At 34.3% G+C, this 27,942-nt stretch overlaps 1 protein-coding gene and 1 long non-coding RNA gene across 3 annotated transcripts in view; one reads left to right on the plus strand and one right to left on the minus strand.

The window, feature by feature from the left end:
• The first annotated feature begins 5,350 nt into the window (after positions 1-5,350).
• LOC109535439 (homeobox protein abdominal-B) overlaps positions 5,351-27,942 on the plus strand; it is a 94,601-nt gene continuing 72,009 nt past the window's right edge. Inside the window, exon 1 of one of the 2 annotated variants that reach the window (XM_048667613.1) lies at positions 5,351-5,617. The gene's annotated coding sequence lies outside the window, so the exon portion shown is untranslated. Of the gene's footprint in view, positions 5,618-23,572; positions 23,801-27,942 lie in introns of those variants that run through there. The other variant, XM_048667612.1, reaches the window with a different exon arrangement.
• LOC125504913 lies at positions 17,922-25,680 on the minus strand. The gene is made up of 3 exons (XR_007281799.1): positions 25,650-25,680; positions 25,190-25,241; positions 17,922-18,044 (listed from the first exon to the last, which is right to left on the minus strand). It is a non-coding gene; the product is annotated as an uncharacterized LOC125504913 (long non-coding RNA).

Raw genomic sequence — 27,942 nt, forward strand, 5'->3', positions numbered from 1 at the left:
TGTTCATTTCTCCTATTAAGAATATATTTCAACATTTCAGTTCATATAAATGAAAACTTTCGAGAGACAAGAACGAGAAACACAGCAATTTTTCTGATATTTAATTTTGTCAAATGGCACAAGCTACGTGAAATATATAATTAAATTAGGGTTGATAGCAATTGTGAGATGAATCGTTGGACCGAATTCAGTCGTTCTCATGTAATAACTATGATCTGATAATGTATCGCCTATAACGGACTGATTTATAGCCAACCGTTGGGCGTATACTAAGTAAAATTTATTACTTCAAAAGCGGGACTTACAAAATGGCTCGTAAATATAAAGGCGCTTGAAAAGTACCAAGTTACCGAGAGATATAGATGGGCTTAATATTCCGGTCTGAAACTGGTTTCCACATGAAATGTTTCTGAATATTTAACACTTGACTTTCCTACAGGTAACCATCTATTATTTGCCCAGAAGGAAAACTCGCAAAAAAAAGCTGTAGGTTTTAGAACTATTTTAGAATATTTCAGAGATATTTTTGAAAATTATGGTATTTTTTTTAAATATTTTATAATTAAATTAACAATTATTATGACGTTGAAAACGTAATTAATAATGATTTAATCTTCTTCTTCTTCAGCTTGTGTTCGTTCACTCCTGGACATAGGCCTCTTCCAATGACTTCCATGTCGATTTGTCTCGGGCGGTCTTTATCCAATTTTTAAATCTAATATAGCCTAATAGTCTTTCTATAGCTGTGCAAAATGAACGTTGATTTTGATCTTCGATAGATACCGGTGAGAATCTGTTTAATGCTTATGTTCCTATAAAATACGTAATTATTGGATCGAATTATTTATCGTGTAAAATTAAGGTGTGATAATGAAATGTTTTCCTGTTTCTCCTGTGCAAATTACAACTAACTAGTGAAATAAATCCGCTTGAAATGGTCTTATGCTTGGTCGAATGAAAATATTGCTTAAAGTACTCAGTACTCAAGAGTCCTCTTGCAAAGAGATCTATCTATAAATATAAATTCTACAGAAGCACAATTTTAAAATTGTATTTACCTAAATCCCTGATTATTAGCTGAGTCATAATTATTGGCATGATTTATTGCCAAATCTAAAAATGGTTACAATGGCAGCATTCTGATGTAAAAGTTCGCCTGAAAAGGATTTTCTTTTTACGCTTTTAGTAAAATTATATTTTAATGGAATATGGCTGCTATGAATTTCCGTTATGGTTACTTAAAAGGTCGTAATGTGCATTTTAGTGCCACTTCCTTTTAACCTTAAATATGTAGACCATCGTAACGCACAGGGTGTGAACCGACGCGGAGCCCTTATATTGTACTGCACTAAAATTGTATTTTTAGTACCCAATCCACTTAAAGTGGTAAAAATAATTTAACTTCTGGGTTAGGTAACAAGGAAACAGATCGAAGAGGCAGGACGAAATACAACACTTGAACCTATTTGTAATATAATTTCTTAAATTAACACCATCTGATACGTAAAAGTTTAGTTTGTTTGCTTTTCACTTTTTCTGTTGATTTTCTGATTTTCTCGATTCTGTTTAAACGAACTGATGCCAATGTAAATATAGGTTCAACACATAAAGAGTATAGTTTACGCTGGGGCATTCCATATTAATATCTACCTGTAACATTCCATATTTGTTATCGTTGTTTATATCTATATTTAAATATTTATGAGATCGTAATTCGATGAGCTGTTAATTCTAGAAAACACGACGGTACTCCCGTACCAGCGATTAACGAATTTCGAAGGCTCAAAATTCATAAATGAATTGATACGAAAACATTTGTTGAACATTTTCTCTTCTGCAAATAAATAATGTTCTTAATTACATTAGGCAGATATGAAAAATATTTCTAAGCCCTTAAAATGTTTTTCTCGCTACCATATGTTTACTCTCGGATACCTTTACATGTACCTAACAAATTAGTAGGTGCCTTGTCAAAACAATTTCTTTATGATGCAGGAAACCAAACTCGATCCTTTGCGACTCGAGATAAAAATGTACTTCAGAGCATTTGTACATTTCTTCGTCGCTAACTACTAACGCAAACTTTTTCTACAGAAAAAAGGTGAGATGTTTTTAAATTAGTTAGGGACAACTTTCTCAAACACATTTTCGACGACGATTTAACCTTTAATACAGTATCCACAGTATTGTGAATGTAGGGCCTATTGTGTCTCAGGACGTTTAAAACTGTCCGTTTTATGTCACAAATAACTGCAGTTTGAGCAGCAATAGAATAAGGTTTAGAATGCACAAATTTTATTTGGAAAAAAACTGGAAATGTAGCAAAATTTGCTACGAGTCGTTTGCTATGAAAAATTTGGCCGACTTTTGTTTAACCATATTTATAAAGAATGCCTGTTTTCTTCATGAAAATGGGCTAAATATTATCACCGAGCGGTCGATTCAAGAATAAAATGTTATAATTCGTTTTCTGAAAAGAAAATTACAACTTCTAAATTTTCACGAAAATTGCGAGCAGAAAAATTCTATAAATACGCTTTTGAAATAGATTGAGTTACACCAGTTAAGTAAGTATAATTATATAAAGGTTACGTAAGTAGATTAATCTCTTGGCGAGAACTTAACTGAAATTCACGTTTTTCTAGTACACAGAGTATGTAAAAATATCTTTCAGCAGTACCAAACAAACTAATCGACCAGACGTCCTAAGTTGAGTGCCGGTAAATAAGAGTAGACAATGTGTTCTGAAAAAACCCTTAAATGTCATAAGCTTCAATATCCGATAAAACATGTCAGCGCTTTTCTTTAAAAGATGCTGGGAAAACATTCAGAAAAACCATCAGAAGGAAAGAGGCGGTTCTTGTCATATCGCTGGTTAAGAAAGATGCAAACTTTTATAATGCATTTTAATGAAGTGTTAGAGGCGGCAAGATTAAATGAAATTAATTTATTTCCTGTACCGCTGGCTAGCATAAACTACTAATTTTATTACATTTGTCACTTACATGGGTTTTTGTGATTTAGATGTGCAATGAATAACATTGCGTTCCTCCAATCCAGTCAAATGTAGTTCCTGACATTGCAGTTCACTTGCTCTGTATGAACCCCACTTGAGTAGTGCAAAAATTAATGATTAATTTTCGAATGTATTTGTACTTGACGATGTGCAGACAGTGTTTAAAATGGTTTAATGGACAATTTTGAGATTATTCGCATATTGAAAGATTACAAAAATGGCAGTGTAGACTTGTTCATTACAAACAATTTTATTTTGAAGCACTTGCGTGGTGAAAAATTGCTTCGACCAATTTACTGCACCTGATCGTAACCCATTAATACCGTTTTGCTATTTTCGCTCATGGAGACAAGCAGTAAGTCCAGCATCGAAAACCCCCCGATCTAAGTATACTTATAGTTGCGGATCCGCTATATCCCCATCATCCAATCAAGGTTGAAGATTTTCAGATGAAAACTATTCGTGATTATAAAGCCATGGTTGGCTTTATAATCACGAATAGTTTTATCGAAACATGACCGGACAGGTTTTGGCATGTTCAAATTCTTCTAAAGCAGTTCTCTGGTTTTCAGTGATTTGACTCAGCAGAGGGCGACAAATACAGTTTAATGAACTTCCTACTATTTGATGGTGGTTCAACAAGCCTTCAAACAAGCAAACGCACTCAAACTTACTTCTTTTGTTGCTTGTTATGCTCAAATAACAGGCAGATAAGCCAACTAACTTGGTTTTCAAAGGGTATTATATTTGAACAAATGTTGATAAAATAGATACAGCCATTTTCTACTTAAGAAAAGGTTGACCAATTTTCAGAAAAATCACCATAGTACCTAGGTACCTACTGTAAAAATAAAACCAATAATACGCTGTGTATAAAGTATGCATTAGACATTTATAAACACAAAGGCCCGCATAACTAAAATTTAATTTGAGTATGCATATTTTAATGAATTCAAGAAGAAAAAGCCAAATTGCTCAAATTGAAACACTGGTATCTTGAATTGAACCTATAAAATATTTCACAACAATAAGCAGTACATAATCAGACAAACTAAAATGACATTTACGGGTTATAAAACTGAAAGGCAAATAAGCTTTTGCTATTTAAACGAAGCCTTTAGCCCTTCCAACCAACTAATATACGAACGCACAAACATGACCAAAATTTCGGAAAGACTAATACACTTACAGACAAAATGGACAAACAACCCTCACAACTGGACCATACTGAATCCCCTTTGCCTAACAAGACGGGCAAAACATTCCCGTTTTCGTACCCCAACAGATACTTTACTAGAATATCTACAAACGCAACTGAACTAACGACTAAGACCTGTTTGTTTTGTGGGCCAGGAATTTTTAATTTTTTTTTTGTCACTGATTGAATTATACCAGTGTTAGGAATAGGACCTAATTTTAGAATAAGCTAGGCTAAGACATATATGTACTACTTAAGGGCAGAAAGACCGATTGGGTCGATAGCCTTTTTCTATAGGAAATAAAGATTATTTATATATATACGAAGCCTTTATTCATTCAGGAAAAAAGTTTCTTTCTTGTGTTTAAGCCTACACAATTGCAGTGAAACCACCTACCATCAAAGTTGCTCTTATTTACTTATGGGGTTCAAATGTCCTTACAAACTTCCATAAAATTTTCCTATTAACTTGCCGTTAAAATGTCTCGCATAAAATTAAGACGCCTGCTGCGGACTTAACTTCGCTATGAATGTTCATTTAACATTGGTTCAATATGAGCAACTTTACCCTATGCAATGGACCTTAAGCGGGAGAATATGAGAAAAGTGAATGTGTGAATGATGAAATCTAAATTACTTCATTACCACATCAGTAGATACCTTTAGTTGTATGATAAATTTAATGCAATTATTAGTTGTGAGAAGGCATTATGGCACAGACATTTAAATAATATAATGGTTCGGGAATGAAAAAACATTCTAGTTTTAAAAGTATTTCTCAAGCTGATTCGAGTGATTAATTTACAGTCAAGTGCTGTGCTTCTTAATACACATGTAGGTACATATCTTAAGGAAGAAAAAAGTGATTTTTAATACTGCATCCACTGCATGAATACTGAAAGAACCAATCTGTTTTTTTCGACTTCGCTTGTTTTCTTCTATCAAGTGGGTATTAAAATTCGAATACAGTAATAATGAAAACGGGTCGGGACACATGTGTGAAGCTTTAATGGCCGATCTTATTAAAGAACGGGACCAACACGGCTTTTCCACAAGCAGGAGCGAAAAAGAGCATCAGACAAGCGCATGCCTTCACTCTCCTTCAGCATTTGCTTGACGTTATCCTCTTTTCATGTGTGCCGTCTAGTAAGGCGCAAGCGCTTTCCTGCGAACGTAACGATAATCTTTGACCGTGGAAACCATTTCGTGATAGCTGAAGCTTTCGAAAAGCGGTTTTCGGAAAAATAGCAGTTTTATATTGTTATTGTGTGTGAATCTTTTTGATTGATTGTAGTATTGCTTGTGTTCGACAATATTTCGCGCCTTCAATTGTCCTGCGAATTTTAAGTTGCAAGATTATTGGTTTTTTATACCATCTGCTGCGACGGAGGAACATTCTAAACGTAAGTTGTTTATAATATAATCAGTGTCATTAGGTTTTAAATCCTAAATAATATAAGACAATAAATACTTAACTAATAAGTAGCTTAAATATTTTGCGTTGGAAGTATTCATTCTTGGCATATTTTGGTCAATAATGCTTATGAAGCATCTAAGTATTTCATTTCATATTCCTTCTATAGATATGTGAGAGAAAGCTAACGACCTACATATAAAACGTGATACACATTATTTTATTTAGGATGTAGGTGCCATCCTATTATGTGGTTTGTGTTGTAACCTGAGTCGTATTTATGCATGTTTCTACTCTCATGAAAAATATGATATGAAAATATATAAAAAATTAAACTTTAGTTTTAAAATTCTATAAAATTAATTTCTTATTAACAATACATGTTATAGATAAATTGTAAAGTTTGTAGTCTGTGGTCGTAAGCGCACACACTCAAAACAGGCAAATCTTTTCGTGGCTCTTGATGCGGTCCGATGTGTTTCCGAATTTGAACCCGAAGTTTCGATTCCCGCAGAAATACTTGACTAGCCCTTATTTTTTTCACTGTGGAATTTCTCCTCTCTGTAAAGTCGCGCTTGAACGTGGGCCATCACTTGATCTCCAGTTTACAGACGTTGCAGAAGCTCTGGAAAGCATCTTGGAAATGGAAAAGCCATACCTGAAACCCGGTGTGGTTTTTGGGTTATCGTTAAAGGTAGGTACTTGTGAGGCAAACGAAAATGGGACCAATCATGATCTCATTGTGGATGGGACATTTCAAGACAGTAAGTCTTCGTACGGGTCGTGCGACTCTGGGGTGCTTGTAGAGGTGCTCCGTTTTCTGCTGGATATCCTCTACGCTCTTCTTCACTATTTCATTTTTACAAACGTTCTGGTTGCTTAAATCTTCAATGCAAAACTCAATTGGATTTTGCAACGCATTTGTTTGGAGTTTATTATTATTTTCAGACGTTTATTGGCTGATTTGCTATATTTTGCTATATTTTTACGGCTCTAAGGGCGACTTGTCTCTGGTTATTTTAACCAAGCTGTCGTCATTCATACGATCTATGTATTCGTTCCATTATCTCTTTGTTACCAGTTTCATTCATTTACGTTGTCTATATTCTTCTAATGTCCGGGGTTCTCCCCCGGTGAAAAAGTGTTTTTCCAGCGATCCTGAGCACTATTTTCTTTTCAGTAGTTTCTAATCTTCTCTATGTGTTCAATTTATCTGGTCTAGTTTTCGCTGTCTATGTTAAAATAAGGCAGCTAACCGCCTTGTATATTCCGGATTTTGTCTCGTTTCCGATATATTTGTTTCGGAAGATTGTGTCGTTTAGCTGAGGTTCGTGCTCCTTTTGCCGCTTGGTTTCTTACCTCCGCCTCGATGTCTACGTATCCTGACGTTTCTATGCGTAGGTAATTGAATTTCCTCTCTTTTTCTTCTTCTGCTTCTTTGCTGTAGGATTTCATCCTGTTTATTCAAGGATCACAACCCTAATTGAGACGCCGAGCTCCAGCTGTCGTGCCATCGTTTTGGGGGTCTTCCAGGAGGTCTTTCCGATACCGGGTCCTCTCTCTTGGTTTTTGGAAGCTTCATATTGCTTCTCACACCAAATCCAACTGAGTTTTGCATTGAAGATTTAAGCAGCCAGAACGTTGGTGAAAATGAGATAGTGAAGAAAAGCATGGAGTAAATCCAGCAGATAACGGAGTAGGCTATTTCTGGGCCGTGTTTCTCTACAAGCATCCCAGAGTCCCATGCCCTCAACGAAGACTTGCTCTCCCAATCGAAATATCCCATCTCCAATGAGTTCATGATGGGTCTCATCTTCGTTTGCCTCACAAGTACATATCCCTAACGATAACACAAAAACCACCTGGGGTTTTAGGTATGGTGCTTTTCCATTTTCAGGGCACAGCTTCTGCAACGTCTGCAAGCTGGAGATCAAGTCATGGCCAACGTGCATGCGCGGCTTTGCGAAATTTTACAATGAAAAAAATATCAGCCAAAGTGAAGTATTCGTGCAGGAATAGAAACTTCCAGGCTGCAAATTCGTAAAGACTTCAGATGTGATAAAGAGCCACGAAAATATTTGGCTGTTTTCAAAAAGTGGGTCCGTTTACGACCACAGACTACAGACTTCATAATTTATATATAACATCTATTGTTAATAAGTAATAATTTATACATAATATATCATTTTAAAATTGAAATATAATATTTTACATATTTTTTATTCGTTGATACATCATAATTTTGTATGAGACTGTGTCAGTGCACTGTAGGCCCATGCTTACAGACGGCACTGGCCATATAGTAAACCTTTTTATTATTAATTTTACGAAAAAAAGTCATTCTTAATAAAACGTTCTGCTTAGTCTAAAACGTAAAACGAAAGCATCAGATGTTACTTACTTAATTTCAGTCGTATACGAGGTACCTATATCAGACAATATAAATTTTGCTCAAGAATAAAGTAGTAGTAGGTACTTACTTTAATTTATGACAATGTGAACTTTTTGTTGGAACATTCGGAACAGATTTATTCGAGCGCGACTTAACTTGACTACAACATATTCGTGACTCTTTAATTTATGGGACATACAGTGGGCCCAAATTTGTCTCATTCCTGTGGAGTCCTGAAGGGTTAGGAAATAAGTAAGAGCATACTCAATGTTGATAGAGCTTCACCTGCTAATGTCTTTGACGTATGAATGAATTCATATTCACCTTAGGTCGTCAGACCGAATGACCCTTCCAGATGAAAGTCTCTAATTTTGAAGTACCCCGTATGACAACAACAATACTCCTTTTGTCCAATTGCTTGGAATTTCACTATTTAGATAGGAAAAACAAGGTGGTTCATAAAAGTGTTCACCCACTCGCTTTTTAGCAAATGTCTTTAATGCGGGACAACGCCTACACTCAGAAATAGACCGCAGTATCAGCAAGAATTGAGTCAATAAACAAACTAGGTTTATTAACAATAAATCAAACTTTCACAGTTCAGCAAGCTGGTTGAGAATATGCATTATATTTCTGCTATTCAATTTTGAAAAGATTTATATCATAACTCGCGATTAACTGGAACCTTAAAAAGTGTGGTCAAGAAAACATGTAATGTGATTTATTAATCATTTTGAATGTTTACTCGGTCATGAATATGAGATTATAAATCACAGGGTTATCAAAACTTTCCAGGCCGTTCCAAATAGTTTAAGCTGACGAAGTCTGAATAAAAAAAGTTGCTGGCATTTTTGGTCGAGTTCATGACTTCTTTAAAATGAATCAATCGAAAGGAATTTGTTGGTGACAACCCGTCACTTCAACCGCAGTTGAAATCTGTCCCACAAATAGCTGCATCCGAAGTGATTTTTCTTCTAAACTTACTCCCAAAGTATAAATCCGACGGCAGGCAGTTTAAAACAATTTCAATTAATCCTTCGAAAGTTCAGCTTTTTTACCTGTTTAAACCTTTTTCCTTAATTTAATTCTATCTATTAATCTTATTTTAACTGTTGTTCTCTATTAACGTTGAAAACTGGTTCTTATTTAATAGCCAGCCGGTTACAAAGGCGGGACTCGACATAATTTATAATGACAGTTTTAAATTATAAACGAAATTTATTGGACGAAGATAACATTGACAGATATTTAAGGTTGGGAAGGGTCATTAAATTTGGAACTTGTTTGGCTGAATTCTGGTTTAAAATGGTGGTTTGAATTGACTCTTTCCGATACGCTTAATATAACCTTATGGCGCTAAACTTGTCAGTGCAACAGATAAGAGAAACAGTTCACATAAATGTTGAAAGGAAAATTATTGGTTTACGAGTTACAAAAGTTTGAGCGAGTTTCTTTTGTGGAGCGTCACTGATATTTCTTTCTCAAAATTTGTACTCCAATTAAAATTAAAACAAGAAATTGGAACAACGAAACTAAACACATATACAAAATAACCCGACAGAAATTAAAATGTAGCTAAAACGAGCACTGTAAGGAAAATGTCTTCTTTAGTATGCACTTGAGAAAAACAAACAATCGCTTATTTTGGCGAAGCTGCATGAGACAGCAATCAAAATTGCTCGCTCTGTCGGCATAATTTTAAATATAAAACAATGTGTTCAAAATATCAACAATTTATCTGAAATAAAGGGATGACCTATTTGATGCTTCCTCGAACTCATAACAATCAGTAATAGTATCTTTGTTGTCGTACATGTTTCGAATATTTATTTGCTTAAGTATTGTTTGGAATTTAAGCTCTTAAATGTCTTGCGAATAAATCGCAAATATCTACCAATCGTTCCAAATAAAACCAAATATCATTCCCGTATCGTCTATGATTCCTGGAGATTTCTGGTTAATCTGGGATAATTTCTATGGGATTAAATTAGTTACTAAAATTTAAAAATTTGTTGCATTTCTCGTCTTCTTAGATTCGTCACTATTTACTCTCATCTAGTGTGTATTTTACCATTCGTCACATCAGTCGTCATTTCAGTACGCGGCAACAAATGCGTCAAGCTTATTGAGTTATATTTGTGTTTGCATATGACAGGAAAGATCCATGGTTTTGCTTACTTTTCCTAATTATCTAACGCTTCAAATATTGATATTTCAAGTAGAGTTGTAGAGAGAAAACGACAAGTTTCTCATTTTCGGTGCTTTTGATTTATTACGAAATTTGACAGTATGGGTACCTACGTGTTAACTTTTGAGCAAGGTGCTTAAAGGAACTAAGTACATATGTGAAGGTAATCAAACAATGATTTCCAGCTACAATTCCAATTGAATTGTGATAAGAAAAAACTTTGACGTAAAGTGTAGATAGAGGTTTCATATAATCAATCAGCAATCCCAAATATAAGATTCAAATAGAACATTTGGAAGTTGTTTTGATGAATTGTGTGCCTTTCATGAACTTGCAGCTGGTGCTTTCGAAAAAGTTTTTAAAATACACTACTTTAAAAAAAATATTTTGAGGCACAAATCGTTAGTGCTCAGCTCAGGTGGAGTTAATCAGGGGCGGATCCAGCTTTCAAGTCAGGGGGGGAGTCATGTAATAGAAAGATTATGTCAAAATTTCATGTTTTCCGTCACGTTTTTGTTAATTTCTCTATCAGATTATGCCAAAATTGCTGTCCGCATGTTTTCTGTTCCGTTTTTGATCATTTCTCGGAGGCAAAATGAGCGAGAAGGCTCATTTTTACATCATTCCAGAGAGAAATAAATGTTGGTAGTTTTTTCAAAAAGTCGTTTCAAGATGTTTTAAATTTACCGACGTGCTTTTTGTAAGTTGCAAAATCGACTCAAACATGGCTGCTTTTTTCGAAGTTGCTCAAGTTGCTCGCTGAAAACTAGATTCAGCAAGAAAAGCATGAGTGAGGAACTTCGAGTAGTTTTTACCCAGAAAGTGAAATTTGAACAACAGACACTTACGTGCAAGATTATGCCAAAATTTCATGTTTTTCGTCCCGTTTTGGCAATTTCTCGGAAGGAAAATGAGTAACGGTTTGTTTTACTCGACGTGTTCAGTTACGACGCCAGGCTGGCATTATTTGTCGGATTTCTTATTGATCATATTGTTGCATTAACCCATATTTAAATCTTTACAGTATTTATATTAACTTTTCTTTTACTTTGTTGTTATAACTTGTCCGGCATTCTGTGTTTCTATATGAACCCTTTGACCTCAGAATGATATCTACTTACAAACCGAAAACAATAAAACTCATGTGACACTTGTAAGCATAAATTCAACGTACTACAGCCCGTTAGTTCATTAAACAATTCCATGGAACGGCTTTTAATTGCAAGAAATTTACTCCACATACTTAAAATTGCCATACCGTAGCCATAACCAGATTAATTATCGTGTCATTCATAAATGAAACGCGAAAGGCAGTCGCCCTGATATTCAAGAAATCTTGTAGTAATTTTACGATGGTCATTTCGACGTAAGGTTTATTTGTTTACCAGTTTATTTAACTTAATTATATTGCCGCCTATTAGGTATTTACTCGGTTTGAAAGTGGAAGTACTAAACCTGACCTACAGAGTCTTTAAATTATGTCATAAAGCTTTGTTTGTAGCATTGGTTAGTAGTCGTTTCAAACAGAGTAAAATATTAAACATGTTTGCTTATGTGTTTATAGGACTTAAGATTTTATTTCGCTACTGCCCATCAATCATTTATAGGAGTGTGGAGACAACTATTAAACTGAAAAGACGACTTCATCAAATAGCAGTCCGCTTTGAGTTGTGGTCGCCATATAATCCCAGTACGAATAAGGTAGACTTAATTTGTTTGGTTCGATATTTTCTTCTAAGTGATCTTCAAACTTTGAGAGCATTTTTCTTTGCCCAAGCATTTGCTCTTAATGCTTTAATCGAAGGCTGGTGCCTTAAACATGAGAGTTTTGTAGTAACTTTTTTGCAGATCTGCGAATAGCTACTTATATTAGATCGACAGCAGTGTTTCTAAAATTTTTAAGTTGCTTACATTGATTGGTAATCTGTAAAACAGCCTAAAATAATTCCGTTTACATTAAACAGAATCTGCCCACAAACAACAATTTGCAATGGAGCTCATTAAGTTTGAAGAATAAGAAGAAATGTTTTATCAACAGTCAAAATTTTGATTTTTTTTTAAATTTCACTAAAAGATGTGAAAGAGTAATTTAGATAAAATTTCTATCTAGAAAGGTATTTAACAAGATTAAATACAAAGCCACGAGTTAACACACAATGTAAATTATTTACTTCAAACTCTTAATATAAACTTAAACTGCAGATGGTTTGGAAATCAACAGAATGTTATTTTACTAGCGTCATATTAATTAGGATATTTATTTTTTTATAATTAAAAACACCTTTATTATATACCTACATTGGAAACCGCTTTATGTTGCTGTTGGAGCAGGGAAGTCGCAGTTTGTGCAAAATTACTTGGACTTGTTGGACACGTGTGCCCAACACGAACATCATTTAAGGACGTTCTTTTCTAAACTCGTTAATAAGTTTTGACTGGTGTGTCAATTGCAGATGAGTCTTAATGGATGAGGAACTTACATGACTAATAATTTTAGAAGTACCTACTTTATCACTTATTCCGGCACTGCTTAGTTAATTATTGTTTTAACATGTTTTTTAGCATCTTCTTTAGTCTATTTTGAAAGAGTATTTTTTGATATTGGCATATTCGTGAGTTAATCATGATTCAGTGAGTTGGAATCTGGGGTCAAGGAAAAGCGATCTGGTTTATATGTTCTCCCCTTTTGAGCAATACATTGGCAGGAAGCTGTATATGTCTGGGTTTTTTGTATTTGGTACTAACCATTTTCAGCCAATTTGAAATATTATATTACGGTACAAGAGATGCTCGAAGTTCGACTTGACCAAGAGGACTTTCGTCTCGCCAACCGTACATTATTTTTCTTGATTTCAGTGGAAACTAGGCGGGAAAAGCATAAGGCAAAAAATTATTTTGCAGTTGGTCATTTCCCAATTATTATCATATGGAAATTTCAAAATGTTTTGATAGGTATTCCTCGTATGTTAAGAGTGGAGCACTTTGTTTGTGATATTTCGCTGAAGTTTTCGTCTTTTTGAATTTTGAGCGTCCCTCGCTAGTTTAATACGGGGACTCTGAATGGGTGAAACACAATGTTAAACTGCGAATAATATTTTTCTTGCGCAGGAATATTCCAAGGCGTTTTTGCCACACCTTCCTGATAGACGACCCTGCCATCTTGTTTTTTCATTTTGTGTTCCCAGTCTGCAAGTAGGCACATTTCAAAACTGATCTTTGCAAACCCACAGAATCATTTTTTAGAATTTCGTTTTCGCCAGTCACCAAATTTTTTTTTCTCATTTTGCAACTGGCATTCTTCTTTACAAACCGTAGGTTTCATTGTAAAAAGGTCATTTTCATCGGTAATATTGTTGAAAATTTAAAAAATGATAAAATTTGATACAAAAGATCATGGCAGTTGAAAAAAGAAGAATAAAACCTATCATCATATCAATCATATTTAAATTTTCTCTCACAAATAATATTTAATAAACACAAAACACACCAATTGGCAGAAAGGGGGACACTCTTTGCCCGTAGACAAAATATATTTCATTGTCAGTTCACTTAGGGTGTTTATCTATGGTTTGTTTGTGATGAAAAAGGCATACGCCTTTGACTCACTTTACTTGTTTAAATAGAATTTTAGTAAACTTTGCTTGAATCTAAGGTCTAAGGTGAAGCTATTGATACTCTCTGATCTCTACTCTCTGATTCATTTGACAACAAATCATCTAATTGTGGTTGCACAAAATAAGCCACACCTACACAGCCAATAATCTTAAACTAATTCTAACAACGGTTACTTGAGCTTTTGATATTTGAGAAGCAGTATTTAAGTAATTTTTATGAGGCAATGTACCTACCTTGAAAAACAATGTTGCCGACGTTCTGACCTAATTTTTTGGTTTCTTTGATTAGAGTTTTTGATACGAATTAGTCTTTTTACTATTTTCTCTGCTTTTCCTAAACTCTCATGAACAACAAACGCGGAGAAATGTGACCAATTTTCAATCGTTGACTGATTGAAAGGCTTATAATTAGAAAAGTTTCTATTCCATATTTTAGTCCAACCGCATGATTTCTAGGAAAAAAGTTCTTCAGGTGCCCGGTCCGATACGGACTTTGGCTATTATCATGGCACTTGTAATTTTATTTACCGCTCTTCTAAATGGTTGAACCGATCTGTGTCCGAACCATTTCCGTAGATTCTGGAGCCACAAATTCTGAACGATTACGCCACGAAATATTACTGGCTGACCCTCGCTTGCTATCAATTTTTTCCTGTAATGTGGCTCATTATGTGGTCAATGATTCAAGCTTCCTCTGTCTAATTGTGTTCACTATTTCTTTTTCGAACGATTTCAGTTTCTTCTTGACCGTTTCTGTCAGCGTCCCAGCCGCTTCAAGGTACAGCAGGACAGGGAAAATGTACCATTTTACCAGTCGTACCGTTAGAGGTGGAGACAAATTTCTCCTCAAAGTAGAAATTGAAGGATGGAAATAAAAAATAAAACTAGAAAAAAATATCTTAGGCCTTAACATGAATGGAAATAATGGAAAAATATTTCTATCATGTAGGGACATTATTCTAATCTGTTTGATTCCGGAAGTTAGCAAAATTATACTTGAATCACCCTGTATATCAAGAACAGACGACCGGAATGAACAAAATCATAAATTACCGCTAGAATCATGGCAATGCTGTCAATGTACGCACTACTTGAATGTACCGCATTTTTTTAATTACGTTGCCTGTATAGCTGAACCTGTTTGAGGATTTGTAATCCCTTTAACCTGTCCTACACTTTGACATCTGTAAATCCTTCAATATCGAAGGGCGGGCTTCTTTGGTAGTCATGGTAACGAGCCCCACTATAGCATCGATAGCTCCGGTTGTTTTATGATGGTCGCTGCGCCAACAGCCAATCGGAAAACGTTCGAGGCGTGGTTTTATAACAATTACGGTTGAATTGAATCCTCCTATTGGCTGTATCGGTTACCCCCAGAAGAGGACGGCCAAAAAAATACATAGTCCTTGACGCATGACCAGACGCCATGACCGATATCTCAGGCCCTGTTCATTTTACCATTCACTCATTCGCTCTCCTTGTCTAGTTCGCGGGATATGGCGGTGTACCGTGAGCAAAGGGAACATTTTCAACCTAAAGGAATGAGGGTGGCGGCCATCATTGCTGAGGGTATTGATCTGTAGGGTGGGTTCTGAAACCTGTCGGCAGGCGTACAAGAAATCTGTTTTATCTGGGCTTAGTTCAGCGTTCGGCCGGAAGATGGTCCAGGAATATTTTCCCCTATTTTATTTAATATGGAATATAATTCGTTCTTAACACACCAGTTTTGAAAACTTTTTGATGTTATGCAGGCTTTTGCATTTTATGGATGTTTTTCTTTTCCAGAGGGATATTTAGGTCTTTTATGAATGGGTTTTATATGTTTATCTGTTTTCAACAATTTCATTTTTTAAATGGAAATATTAATGGGGTTAACTTACAAACTGTAAGCTTAGCGTAGGTTTTCATATAAGTAAACGGGAATTAGAAGTTAATTCTTGAAAAGTGTATATCTACTAATTATTAGCACCGAACAAAGCATGTACAATTTCAAATATAATTATTAGTTTTTAGTCAACTAATTAATATGTTATTGTGCTCATAATATTTGCGATTTACAACTGGATTTAATTATATTAAAAATATAGTAGGTACTTTAGAAATTTATGATAGTTGATAAACGATAAGAGCAAGTTTTCAGCTCGAAATAAATCGATTCAATAGATCCAATCCACATGAAGGAATTACCTATCCTAATGCCATGAACAAACCGTGATAACACACATAACAAAGTAATTTTCCCGGTAGTATCCATTAACTTAACGACGTGGTTATGGGGGCATAATGTTTTTTTACCAAAGTGTTTTTGATAAGTGGTGTGTATTAAAACTATTATTGATGGGCATTATAGGAAAACAGTAGCCCTGGTTTATGTTTATGACAGCGCATAAAATTCCCAGCAGACACCAATTGATTAATGATATAAATTGAATGGATATTAGGAAGTAGCAAATTTTCGATTCAGTAAGTTTTTTCAAAATTTGCTACAATTTTCTGACTAAACAAGTGATTTTTTATCTACAAACTATAGACCCTTATGAGAAATCAGAAATAAAATTATTCTGAAAAGCAATTGTATACGAAAGAGGCTTAGATGGGAGAAACTGATAAAAAAAGGGAATATAGAAAGTCGTAAAAAAGTCGTCAAAAGTTGAATATTTTCGTAGAAATTTAGTCCCTTTTATATTCCACAAGAATAAAACCACAAATTGTTGACATCTTATTTTTGCCAAAGAAAACGAATTGATCAGATAACAAACTGATGTTCCCAAGATAGCGTTTCCTAACACTTGTGGTATTCATCTCAGGTACTGCTTAAACGATTATTCACTTTCCATTGAAAGTTATATCTATTATTATTAATGGCTCAAATATTCAATAATCAAAGTTAAGTAAATAATTCCCATGTATACGGGCGGTTTATAAATAATCCTATTTAGAGACCGGCATGAGAAAGGGTTTCTCATGGATCTTTAATTAAACACTATATTAGTTTAATCCCTTCGAATAATTAAACTGTTTAATATTCCGAGAAGACCACTCAGTTTGTGGGACATAGCTGTGGGGTCTTCGTTTAACGAACTCAATGACCGCACATATGTGGCAACTTACCTAATTATTTTTATTTATCTACTTATGGTAAGTCTCATGAAAAAATGTCGATACAGTTAACACATATATTTTACTCCAAATGGAGTCACTTTTCTCATTTTTGTCTCAATATTTTGTACTGCACTCGGTTTTAATACCCTACAGTTTTCTGTGCTGTAGTAATAATTGATACAATTTTTCGTGACGGTTTTTGAAATGACAACTGGAAGATCAAAATATTCCAAATAAATTTAGTTGTCCATACGCATGCAAATTCTGTGTGCTTCTTATTAAATGTAACCCTCTTCAGCGCTATCACGCTATCACGGATTGTCTCAACCTTTCCCCCTCTGGCAAATGAGATAAGGGTCGCTTTAATTGACTAAGCCTTTCATGCATTATAAGATACTGGTGTTTTGATAGCGTTTCAAAATGAAAGCCGCCTGACCTTTTGTCGTACTATTGGTGGGCTTTAATGACGAAAAGCGTTTAATTACAAGCATATAAATGTTCATGGCTTTAATTAAGAATAATCGTAGGCTATCTTGAATTTATCTATTAATTAAGTTAAATTATTTACAACGTGCATTTGATTTACTTTTGAAAGTTACATACACTATTGAGATTTGAAAATCTCATAGAAATTCCATTATATTTGAACGAATTTTAGCAATGTGAAGATATGGTTTGGATTAATATAAGCATAAGCATATATATATTTTCATAATAAAATGTTTAATACATATACCTAGATATCTATACTTATGAAAGAACTAATTAGATGTTCAACTCTTCCAGCTATTCTACTGCCTTCTTTTCGTAGTACAGAATGTGTTGATCTGCTTTAACATTTTATTAACATTTTTTCGTACTTTCCAACTGAACTACTTTAATGCAAATTTCTATTATAAATCGTTGTTAGGTTGCTTACATATTCTCATGCGTATTCCTTAGTGCTATTAATATATTCTAATAGGTAAGTCGAAACCTAATTTTCTAAAGCGGTTCGACGTTTCTTCCTATGTTTTCGCAGTTTGAATGACATAATGTAGTTAACTAACTGGATCTGCCTAAATAATAAATAATGATTTGTGATCGCCATATGCCTCCTCGTTTGGACATTTCCATATTTCTTGAATAAAAAAATAGTAATGTATACATATTAAGTAGACGAATAACTCATGTTACTTGATCTCAAGTTTTATGTTAGCAATTTGTTTTAGACACATAGGTACATTAATGTCTTTTTGCAAATGAGTCGTCCAAGGAGCGAGGCAAATCTTATATTTCTGAAGTTTCAGCATTACTTAATAACTTCGAATGGATCTTTGAATACACTCATGATATATGGTTTCAAAAAACTATTTCTGTTCGTACTAAGCAGAATACGTGAAGTATTTTTTACGGGGTCACATGGAGACTTGACTTAAAATCACAGTTTTTCAAGCATGTCCATGGGACTGTAGTTACTTTTTTGACACGTTGAGTAAAACTTTGAATGCTTCGGATCTAAAAGAGCTTATTTCGTGTTGGAGGGAAAACTGTAATTTTTTGCGTGCAAGGTATACTAAAAGTTATTTTTTTGTGCAGTTTTGTTGTGTTAGTTTTACAATAATTAGATATTTATTAACAGTTTGCTGTGACTACTCATACCGACATAAATGTTTCTCATTTTATATGTGGAAAAGAAAAACTTTTTCAATCTTGCCTGCAATTAAATGTGCTATTTTAATTAATTCCAAGCGAAGAATGGCGTGACATACAACAACTTTGGCTTTGCAGACGGAACAGAAAAGCGTGTTCATAAATATTAAAAATGAATGCAGCGCCATTGTAACGTGCACACATGCAAAACTTATTTGCATATTCATAGCCACGCCGGAACATGCAAGTCATTTTTGATAAGGAAAATTGCCTGAGTCTGTTCCAATTCATATAATGTTGCCAACGTCATTTTATCAAAAAAACGTGACGTTTTTTCAAATTGTTATCATGTTTGCTGTGAATTTTTATTACACACCCTATTCTTCTGAATCGAATTCTAGCTAAATGTTATCGAAGCAAAATGTTTATGACACTTTCTGTGCATAACATGAATATTGACGATGTTTTTATGTGAGAATTGCGATATGTCCATACTGCCACAAGGAGGTACTTTATAACAGCCTACATAACTGTGTCTATGTGCAAAATGTTTTAAAAGTTTTCCATTTGCTACGCGCCTTCATGCCATTTATCAAGTGACTATAATTTCCAAACATCACTAAGTACCTAAATTTGCAATTTAGTTAAGTTTTTTTCCTGGAGAAATTTTGTGATTCAATGGATCCTTTATGTGATCCTTTTTCAATCATTCAATAACAAAACTAGCGCAGCAAATATAGTTAATTATTTTTTGCATTTCTGTTCTAAGTCTGTCCCAAATACCACATCCCTCTCGACCTTTAGTAGGCAAAGTTTAATCAAATTTATAATTATTCTTTAACTCATAAAACATGTACCGAGCACAAATTTACTTAGGATGGGCTTTTATTTCCCTGGAGAAAAGGTTAAAATTTGAACGAGCGAGAACGGTAAGAAAAAGTTGTTGGCTCGTATTTCTTTATTATGTGAAGGTATAGGCTGGGGGGCAAAACGCTTTATAAATTTAAGCCGACTATTCTGTATCGAGCCCTATTCTGTGTCGAACTGAAATTTTCAAAGCTGTTTTTTTCATTCTTTCTGTATTTTGCCTCAATATTTCCTCATCTATTAAGAATGAAATAATGAGTACTCTCATATTTCTAAAACGAGCGAATTCTATATCAGAATTCAAAAAATTACCTAATGGGGATTCTATGACACACGTAGGCTCAAGCTGTAAATGCCCGTAAAAAAACAAACTTTTTAAATTGTTAGATCAAATGATTCGATTCAGAAATAGAACAGGGCAGAATTTGGAAAATTTAGAGAATTTAATTAGTCCTAGACTTGTAGACCCAAACCTCAAAAAAGACATCAAAATATATTTGACTTTGTCCTGAATTTGTCATTGAAAAGTAATGTGCATAATTTTCTGAAAAGCGGTTAACCATATTCTATTTTATGTGACATTACAGAGGAAGAAAATTTAATTTAGTTGGAAAATAAAGAGAAATCCATCTCGAAATTTAATTCAGCTTCCCAGCGACAAAGAAGAAAGCAACGTCTGGATAGACGCCTTTCCAAAGTCCAGAAGTTTTATGACTCGCAGTAAATTAAATAAGTTATGTTTATGAGGATGTTTGGAACTTTAGAGTTATGTCTACAGGCACTAGAAAACTTCGTCCTGTCGCATTATTTTTATCGTCTTTCGAGGGATTGTCTTAAGAGATAGGATTGGATTTACAAGCCAGATACTTTAATTTCTTACAAAATGATACCCTAAGGAAACTTATACCATTAACCTAATTAAATGTTTTGCCATTAGCCTTATTAATTTTATAATAAAAATAACTGTGGGTCTCTTTCTCGGGATCTTCTTCTGGTTGAATTTCTGGTAGTAAAATAATATAAATCTGTCGTATTAAAATGTGGCAACAATCAGATGGAGCTTCTGATGCATCTAAGAATTCATTATGTTTTCAAATTATTTCTGTGCAGCAAAATGTGTGTGACATTCACATGAGATTCATGGGATATTAGACGGTAACAATAATGATATGAGTCCGTTTAAGAGATGCTTTGTTGGCATACAAACGGTTACGATTTAGTGGCCTCTATAAAAGTTTAATTGCACGAGAAAAAAAATATATACCGGTACCGATTTGAATGAAGATGTTATTGCCTGGTTGAACTAATTTTCTGCCAAATAAATAACAAAGTAGTATAAATTGAAGAGACATAAACATATTTACTAAGCATAATAAAAGTTTCTTTTCCCATCGAGGGTTACGGCTTGACATGTTTATCAACAGGATTTCATTGCCCTTAAAGGATCATATTTTAGGGCGTCTTGGTTCGTTCCCTTTAATCAGAATTTTGTGATATATTGCATATATTCTTTGTTGTAATAAAGACATTGTGCAAACCTGTTGGAGATCAAAATGGGGTCCTAAATACAAAATTAAAATTAGAGAAAACTGGGGTCCAAAAAGTAACGGCAATGTGCAACTAAAGTAGATTTGAGAAAGCATTAAACTGAGCAACCGTTTTATATTTTGATAGTCGATAGTCAAGAACTGTTCTGGAACGATTATTTCATAACAGTTAGCCTATCATTCATTTTAGAAATGGGTGTATGAAGGATTAGAAGAAAACGATTTTAGTCATAGTTGTGTGCCAGCAACAAAGCCTTTTTGAAAAGGACTGATGTTGCCCTTTATCTTTCTTTAGGCCATCTAACCAAATTATACTTTGTATTTCATGAATCTTGAGAAAATATTCCAGGAAAGTCGATAACCTTTTTCTATAGAAAATAAAGATTATTTATATATTTTTTACATGTATATTCGAGGAATGTTTCTTTTGTTTCGAGAAAACGTTTTCTTCTACTCTGAAACAGATAATTCGCCTCCAGTTCTATTTACCTAGTCTTAATAAAAGAGCAAATCAGGTGAATCATTTACAGTATTGTATTAATCAAGATATTTCACAAAATATGCAAATACTCCATGAATGACATTGAACTGATGATAAAATTCCAAATATGTGAAACTCCAACCATTCTTGACAGATAATGATCAGAGAAGCTTTTAAGGGTAAGAGGGCCCTATTGCAGGCCAGCAATCAACCCGTTGCGTGATGTCGTAAAAAGGGGCCTGAAACATCCCCCTATCTCCCCAGAGAAGGTCCAATGTCGCAGCATCTAAAAGGGTTTTTCCGTATACCATTTCGAAGGAAATAAATTCACATCAAGTGGGTGGCGGGAAAGAGTTATCTAGCTTCCATTATACAGCCAGTTTAAATATTGCAGCACATTTGCCATCCCGAGGTGAACAGTTTAAGGAAAAAGGGATGTTGATTGAAATTTGCATGAAAAATATAGGAATTTTTTAATACGTTTTTGTTATTATAATTTGTTAAAAAAATGAGGCTCTTCTTGACACAGATTTGTAAAAGAGTTTGGCTTCGACGCCATGCAATAATGATGTTGACATCACGTGAGGAGCTATTTAAGAAAGCGCGATGTGCAGTTTAAGGATTATGACGTAATAAAGGGGAACGTTTATTGTCGTCCATTAAATTAATATTGTGGGGAAGAACAATTACTGCCGGTTAGTAGAACGGCAATAGAGTTTTGAATAATCATTCTACTGATTTATGCTGTTTTTTTTTTCTTAAATATTGCATTGATTATGTGTAGCTATTTCGACTTCTTTACTTCACCTGTTTTACTTTACTTAATTTGTAGCATTATTTTTATTGTTTGTTTGCTCACTAGTTTTGTGCTTCGCTGCCGTGCCAAAACTTTACTGTGAAATGAAATTTGATAGAAAAAGTAATATACATTTGGGTTGGTTGGATTTAATTTGATTAGTTAATAATTATTCAACGTTCGATTTGATTAACTATTAATCAGTTTTTAGATTCATTTCGAAATATTTTTGATATTTTATCCAAACAATTCGCTATTGTTCGTTGAGATTGCCAGAATCGAGTAACTGCTACGAGGCGACATTTTTGCTTCTTTTTCTCTTGCCGTTGCTGCTTTGGGTTTTACGACCGACCCGCCTGGTTGGCTCCTATTCCTGCAGATTCTGCTTTTCGTATCAGTGGCGTAGCCATCAGAAAAAGCACGCGTTTAGTAATTTATTAACAGTTTTCAAGTTGCCTTATTTCGAAAGTATCTGAAAGCATTCTGGCTTTTTTGCCTTAATAGTTACATCTGTAATTAAATATAGTTTGCTTTCACTTCTGAATTACAGTATCAACAAACAAGAATTGTGTTCATTTGCAAGGCAAGGGCCAAAGAAATGTTTCGTAAGTTACTATTTCCATTTAAGTAAACAGTTCGTGCTTCTTTTCAAAGTTCGAAAACGGTGCCCATGTAACTTATTTTTTTTACTGTAGTCTGTTAAATACAGTTCGATAAACCTGAGACTTAATGCCTGTGGAACAATAAGATTTCTCCTTGCGGAAAATGGGTCCTACGCCATTGACTGAAAATATCTAAAAGCTTTTCGAGAAAACGCCATGCAGCTTTCCCACTAATGCCCCGACAGCATCAGCGGAAACTTCCTCCCAGCTTCGCCTCTTTAGTTTATACGGTTTGATACGGGCTTCAAGCTTTAACTTCGACTTTAGTTTTATGGCTGTGTGGATATATGCGAACCATTAAAAGATCTGAGCTTAAAACGCACCAATCCTTGATGCTTTAACTTCTCGAATTGAACTATCAAATTCAAACTGTCCAAGATTGTAATAAACACCATTTGGATTTGGATGGAGCAGCGTCCATTTTCAACAGTCCCTAATAACTAGAATTTATATACGAGAATAATGAAAGATGTGATCCGGCACTGTCCAAGACTCACCGGCTAGAAAAACGTTTTTTTTAAACAGTGGATCGGTGCTTGCAATGAATTTTCAGAGAACTTGCCCAAAGGATCATGTCCGTTCGAAACCGCTAATTAAGATACCGAAAAGCAAAATGGTTACCTTCTGTCTACCGTACACCATTGTGCTTTTCCCCCCAAGTGAAAAATCTTGGCATCGGTTACAGTTTGTTCGCTGTTCGCAAACCGCCGCTATATTTATCATTAAAGTTGTGTTTCATAATGCCACAGTTTTACGTTTAATTCTCGATTGTGTAGTCGGCATTTCTTGTCTAATTACAATTAAAAAATCGTCATTGGCTCACTCGATAATTGTGTTCATAAAAGTGTGTTCGTTCGAGGCATCGTTAGGCATGCGCAACTAGAAGACCGTGTGAGTATTTTTATGATTTTTTTAAGGCTTTGCATACATTTATTTCTTGCACGTGTAGTCAGAAGTATTATATAGTTATATAGTTATATATAGAATTCTTGAATCAATCAAGATCTAGAATCAGCGTGTATTAATAACATACGTAAAATGTGTTATAGTTTAATAATTGCCAATTGCATTAATTAATTTGCTTGCTTGTTCTCTACTCATCATGTCGCCGTGAGTCTATGCTAAGTTATATGAGTGCATTTACTAGATATGCTTTATTACATTTCGCCTACGAATTATTCAAGTCATCAATATAAATGTTTCTTTTACATGATAGCAGATGGACTGCGGAAACTATTTGGTATTCACTTAATTAAATGCGACCTTTAAACAATGATTTCAGATAATTGAATGGAGTTTAATAGGTATGCACTAATAATTTGACTCATGTGAGTAAAAAAATTCACAAATGACTAGACTGAACTTTATTCACAAAAATGAAAACAGATCGATTTGCTGATTCAGCTTCATACAGTTTCACGTTTATTTAATTTCGAAAATCAGATACTTGTGATTAATTAAGAATTTCTGCATTGAAATGGTGGCTCCGAAAACTTATTTACAATTTGAGAAGGAAATTAATACCGAATTTTCAATAGGTACCAGAAGAAAATTTCAGGAATAAAATTTGATGATAATTTCACCGTTCTTGGTTTACGTTTGCCGTCAGTTTTCCAATGCCTTTTCAATTTGTGAAAGAGGAGACCTCCTGACTTTTTGTCCAACTTGTCTTCGAATAAAAAACAAGCCCTATTAATTGCATACTTAGTGTAATAGAGTTTGAGATAATAGTTTGTATTCTTCTTACAAAAGATGATTATTTTCTGCAGGTTAAATCAGTGAAACGTAACATACAAGGTGGTCCTCAATTAATATGGCAACATTCACTGGCATATTGTCGCCAAAAAATGTTTTAAAGGTTTTTTAGACCCACAGATCGAAATTTTCGATTATCTAGCTAAAACATTTTTTTTCCGTTTGAAACTTTTTTGGGTTTTAAAATATCGCTTCTTTGTTAGCAAAATTTCGCTTCTGAAATCTGAGATGTTCTGAAACCCTTTCAATAAATTATTGTCATATTAAAAAATATATTGTTGCTACGGAAATCTTCTGCAGCTTTTAAGCGTTTCTTGAGAACCACCCCGTAGATACATTTAAATTTTGTGAGGCCATCTAAAAATTCTATAGAGAGAGATTGTGAGAAGATTCCAGCTTCAGGTGCACATAGCGTGTGACGCAATTTAAAAAATTAGTTGACTGCTGCTAAAATGTTATGCGCAGGGAAAGTGATTCTTCAAAGATACCAAAGACCAATTGTATAATCTGTCTACCCGGGCCTACCTTTCTGTGGTCTCTTGGCTGAAATTCGCCACCTCGCCGAAATTGTCGGTTCCTGGAACATCAAACGTTCAGTTGCAAAAGTCTTTGTTTTATCAGATAGTCGGTTTTCAACAGAGTGAAACTGAAGCTGTAATTTTTGAAATTATTGAGCTAACAGCTATCGTCATCATTTGATATAAAAAATATATAGTATTAGTTCAACCGTCTAAACTTTCGTGAATGAAACACACTTCATATTTGCTTACTTACTTTTCTTAAGAACATACATTTTAAAAACTTTTTGAAGTATTTAAGAAAAGTTTGTAAGTTATGTAATACTGATTAATTGCTTCGTTACGCAAATTGAACAATTTAAAGCAGTGTAATTCTTTGTACCAGATATTACATCATTAATAGGCTTACTGTCGTTGCACAAGAATTCGCTTTATGAAGTGGTTCACAAGCAGTATGAAAAACTTACCTTCCTATTTTGAAAATACTCAAGGCCTATAAAGTGAAATAGCAGAAAAAAAACACCGCACAAAAAGATATACGTGGAATAAAATTAAAATTCACACACGCGAATGTTGTCGTGCAAAAGGTACCCGAACACTAATGAACGAGCCGATTTGCGGTTAGATCCAAAACCACAAAATTCTACCTAAAAGTGAAATCAAAAGTGAAACGCATCCCATTGTTATGTCCGGTTTTTCGGCCTTTGTCCAACGCAAAATAGTTCAACATGTTTACTACCACTCTAAAATGGTGGCAATAAAATTTTATGCGTAGTACGATGCATAGTAAAAACAAATTTCTGAAATGAAATCGAAAGCATGAATTCCTGTCTAATTGAGGGTGATTTACGAGTCCCAAGTTAATTTTTCTACATAGTTTCGAATACATGGGTCACAATTCTCAGATTTCGAATGTGCCAAAAGGGTACAAAGGTGCGAAGGGAAACAAAGCTCGAAATAATAACAGTTAGACAGCTGTAGCAAATCAACAATGCTAGAGTTAAAATTAAGGACTTCCTTTTCGCATTTCCATTCGTTATTCCATCGCCATGCTGCCAACCAGACCGCCGACGAAGTGCAAAATATTAACTTGAGTTTTAGGTCATTGTCCAAACTCACAACAGATAGTCTCTATGTGTTTTGAAGATTATTAGATCTATTAAAAATAGGTTGGTGAATCAACTACAAACTATAGTTGTATTTGCTCATTAACCCTTTCGAAAGATGTAAAGGCTTTTATCAAATATTATCTCTAAACAAATTAAATTAGCGGGTAATGAGGATATCGACTGTCCTGTCTATTCCAGTGAAAATTGAAATTAGCATAACATATTTTATTAGCAATGATTTGCAAAAGCCCAGATTCAAACAACTCCACAACGCATAAATGGATAAATAGAGAAAGTGACAATAAGATACACAAGGATAAACGGTAAATTCATCAAGATTTGTTGACTGCGGAACGTACTTTCGAAATGTCAACCTGTTCTCATAACCTCGAACACCAAACATTTGAATGGTTAACTCCAAACAAGCTAGTGCCTGTGTAATCTCCTTATTRTCAACTCTTTTTTCCTCAATCAACTCGTAATTTGAAGCAAAGATCGTAATTTTTCTTTTTGAATGCTTAAGTATTCCAATATGCTACCAATTATACATGGAACAATTTCAAAATAACGCTTAATAACAAAGTCGAAATTCGACCTTCAACTCTTAATACCTTAAATAGAAATTTTCGAAAAAAAAAATTTCAATATTTTTCTCGTATTCCCCAAGGGAGCCTCTATCACCCCTTAAAAGGAATGACGCCAATTTTGAATCACCCTGTATGTGTTTATTTCTAATAATATGTACAATTAAATATTTACCATCATCATACATTTAAAAAAATCACACGGGCTTCACTACCTCCCACCTGATTTTATGGTTTCATTTTACAATAGCCAATAGAGTCTAGTATGGTACAATTATGCTGAGCGAACTCATAAGGTATTTCCAATATACAGACACTTCATTGTGACACTAACTGTGAAAATGGTCAATGCTCATCCGAGTCGATTAGAATTAATGAGGAAATTGTCCATTTGTCAATTTTTTACATATAAAATCTACTACCAATAGTTCCTTAAACGTAAAATGAAAAGCTCTGTTATTTGGAACGGTTGATGTCAAATACAATGAAAATTGAATAAAGAGCGAGTCCAAATAAAGCTCATCCATCAAGCTCATAAGCGAATGCTGTTTAATTAACTAAAAATCAGACTTTCAGTTGGCGTAGGCTTGAAGGCCAAGGAAGACTACAAAAATGTCATCACGTAATTCGAAGCTTCTAAGAGACGCAATTTAGGACCAACTCACTACAATGTTCCTAAGAAATTTGTCTAAGTGCTAACAGTAAATTTGGTACCTGTAATGCTAGAACGAAGATATTTAAAACTAAAATCCTTTATATAGTGCACAGACGTCCCGCTATGTTAGATGGATTTGAGCAGGCAGCTGCAACATAAATATAGAGTGAAGCTCATAACTGAATGCTGAAGGCTCAAAGCTTCAACAGTTTAACAAAATCCTCATGTATTTTATTAAATTGCTCAAATGGAAACTCATTGTTACCTGATGTTGTAGGTGAAACATTCTCATTGTCCAGCTAATTGCTGTTTTGCTGGAATTTGCTTAGAAGGTGATAGAAAAGATTGCGTATAACTTCGTGAATGTTTTGCGTTTTCAAAAATCATCACCGTTCTCCATATTTTTGTTTGA

This window comes from Dendroctonus ponderosae, unplaced genomic scaffold (assembly GCF_020466585.1).
Source record: "Dendroctonus ponderosae isolate FM_Combo_2020 unplaced genomic scaffold, Dpon_F_20191213v2 Dpon_F_20191213_1, whole genome shotgun sequence".
NCBI lineage: Eukaryota > Metazoa > Arthropoda > Insecta > Coleoptera > Curculionidae > Dendroctonus > Dendroctonus ponderosae.